This window comes from Castor canadensis, chromosome 15, assembly GCF_047511655.1.
Source record: "Castor canadensis chromosome 15, mCasCan1.hap1v2, whole genome shotgun sequence".
Taxonomy (NCBI): Eukaryota; Metazoa; Chordata; class Mammalia; order Rodentia; family Castoridae; genus Castor; species Castor canadensis.
In genome coordinates, this window is record NC_133400.1 from 49,052,634 (window position 1) to 49,055,816 (window position 3,183).

The window sequence follows — 3,183 nt, forward strand, 5'->3', positions numbered from 1 at the left end:
TTAGATGTTTCTGTTTCTTTTGGTGGCATTGGTGTTTGAACTCAGGGCCTTCTGATTGGTAGGTAGGTACTCTGCTAGTTGCACCATGCCTCCAGCCCTTTATCACTTTCAGGTTATTTTTTTTAATAGAATCTCATTTTTTTTCACCTGCATCAGTCTGGAAGCATGATCTTCTTGCCTATGCATTCAACACAGCTGGAATTACAGGCATGAGCTACTGTGTCAGGCCGATGTTTGTATGTCTTGAATGTGGTTATATGTAATATCTTGTCTAAGACATTTTTGCAGATTTTATATGTACAAGTATTTCCTATAGAAGTATTCAACTAGTATTAAGCTCAATTTGGAAAATACAATTGAATTATTATCCTTATTATGTATTCGTGAGTTTCTTTTTTCTACAGTAGTAGTGTTTGAACTCAGGGCTGTGTGTTTGCTAAGCAATAACTCTGACACTCAAGCCACACCAAGTCTAGTTGCTTTTAGTTTGCTTGTTATTCAGACAGGGTTTTATACTAATTTTGCCCAGTTAGCCTTGATCCATGATTATCCTTACCTATGTCTTTTGAGTAGCAGGGATTACAGGCTTGTACCCCATGCCCTGCTTGTTTTTGAGATAGGGTCTAGCTAACTGTTACCCTGGCTGTCCTTAAACTGTCACCCTCCTATCTTCACCTCCCACATAGCTAGAATTACAGGTGTGAGGCTCCACGCTCAGCTTAATATCTATTTTTATAGACTATTGCTTTTACTTAGCTGTTCTAACCAGTTTATTATAAATAAATATATACATTTGACAGGATAAACACATTTGGAAGTGAATGAACAGAAAAGGCTTGATGACACTGGAAATAACCATCTCAGGTATGAAAAAATTTAAATTTACACTTTTGGAAAGTTCTTTTCCTTTCTTTAAAATGCAGCATACTCCTTTTAGAGTAAGTATGCCATAATTTGGTAACTAATACAGAAGTTAAAAACATTTTAAATAATTCTAAAGTATTCTTAAAATCTGTAATAAAGTATGGTTAAAGTTTATCTTTGAGTTTGATACAATGTTTTCTGTGCTTCCACTTGTGTAACTTCCTTCATTGATTAAAAATGTGAGAACAAATTTTAGCCCTATTATTTCATAGTTGAAGTTATGAACAATGTGACAATAATGGGCACTGGGATGGGTTCTTGTTAAAACTAGATTATTCCTAGTGGCTTAAATTGGTAGTTTCTTATTATGAGTTACAAATGTTAAATTTAAAGAATTAATTCTGGTGTATGGTCTCTAATTGTCTGAGCAAATAGGGTCATAAAATCTACCTAATTGCCCTTAGGATAATCATAGCTATCTGAAAAGAACCTTTGGTGTCGTGTACAAACAATGACATTCTATCTTATTTCATTTTGGTATAGAAAACTGAATACTATAAAGTTTTTGGCTACTTTCTTTAGTGGATATTAAAATATATTAGAACTGGTTTTAATACAGATAGTCACATGCAGGTAAAAAACAGTACCACGGATTCATATATATATAAAGGAAACAGAACAGTGAAACCTCTTGTAATTGCTTTAAGTGGATAAGGAGAGGAAGGTAAGGGGAGATGGAGGGGGTCATCTAAACAATGTACAATATAAAACTATTCAGAATTGTCACAACAAATCCCCCTTTGTACAATAAATATATGCTAATAAAAATGGAAAAAGTAAATGAACATTTAGGACTCTGTTTTCACTTCTGATTGGTACTTGTTGATTTGGTCTGACAATAATTTAAAGTTTGCTTACTTTTCTTTTGCTGATCTTTACAAAAAGCACTTCACTGCACTGTCAGGGCTCATTTTTTAAGTTATAGTGTGGCCACGTTTTTCTATGGAAGAACACCTCTGTAGTATTAAGTCAACTAATTCATTTTTGGCAAATCTAATAGATAATGAATTATGTTTATTCCAATCAACAGTGACAAACTTAAGTTTGTGATTCAAGTTTTTCCCATACTTGTCTATAGTAAATTATTTTTCAGTTCTAATTATAATTTATTTGAGAATAGATAAATATATACAAAAGTTTAAAAGTCAAAATTTAATTGATTTCTGTATTTTCTTTGTCCATGGACTGTGATTATTTAAGGATAAAGTTATTTTGGAAACATGCAAATTGATAGAAAAAAAAATTGAGAATCAAGCCAAGAAACTTGATCTTCCACTTTTACATCTGCAACAAAAGTCTCACAAAGCAAAGGTGGATGGTGACACTGATGGAAAAGACACATTTGTGAACTCAGAAATTTATTCAGTGGTGCAAAAGCAAAAGAAAACTTCCATCAAACAGGGATAATTGGAGCATAAAATCAGAAACAGCTCACCAGAAATGAGTTAAAGCACAGTGTTTGTGAAGTGTGTGAAAAAATGAAAATTGATGCTTATCATAAGGAGGAGGCACCACATGGTAACTCTAAAGGAAGAGCACACTTCACATTACCACCGTGTAAGCTGATAAATGATATACTTGAGTGTGAGGGAAAGGTGCATCTGGAGGGCCTGTCACTGTAGACCTACAGACAAGTCCCAAAGAAAAGGAACCCAGTCTTGAGAATCTGTTTCCTTCATATTCTTGGTATGTGGACACTTCCAGTCATCATCTAAAGTTTGTTTAAATGAAAATAAATTAGACTGAAAATAAGAAATCAGAATCTAAACATGCTTTTGACACAAATGAGGTGAATTATAATAATAATAAAAAGAAAATGAGAGTAAAGACCTCAAAACTAGTTGCAGTAGACATGAAATGAGCCATGTTGTTTGATTTGCAAATGAATAAAGTCAGATATCACTAATTGGATGGTGAATATTGGACATATACCTAAGTCTAGTAAAGCAGAGGACCACTGGCTTTGCCGCTCCAATGAAATGAACCATGTGATTCAATTAAAGCAACATTGTTTGTGTTAAAGATATTTATAAGAAAACAAAACCAATATAGGAACTGTCCCAGAAACCATTATATGATAATCACAGTGCTAATAACTACAACATAATGAAACCTGAATTAGAAAATGTCAGATTTTACCTAACAGAAAATGACAGAATACCAAAGTTGTGTCCAAATGAGGACAAGCAAAGATTTAAGAATGAGAGAGGTATGTTAAAATTAGAGGTCCTGGTTTTGGAGTAGACAGACAGCAGTTGC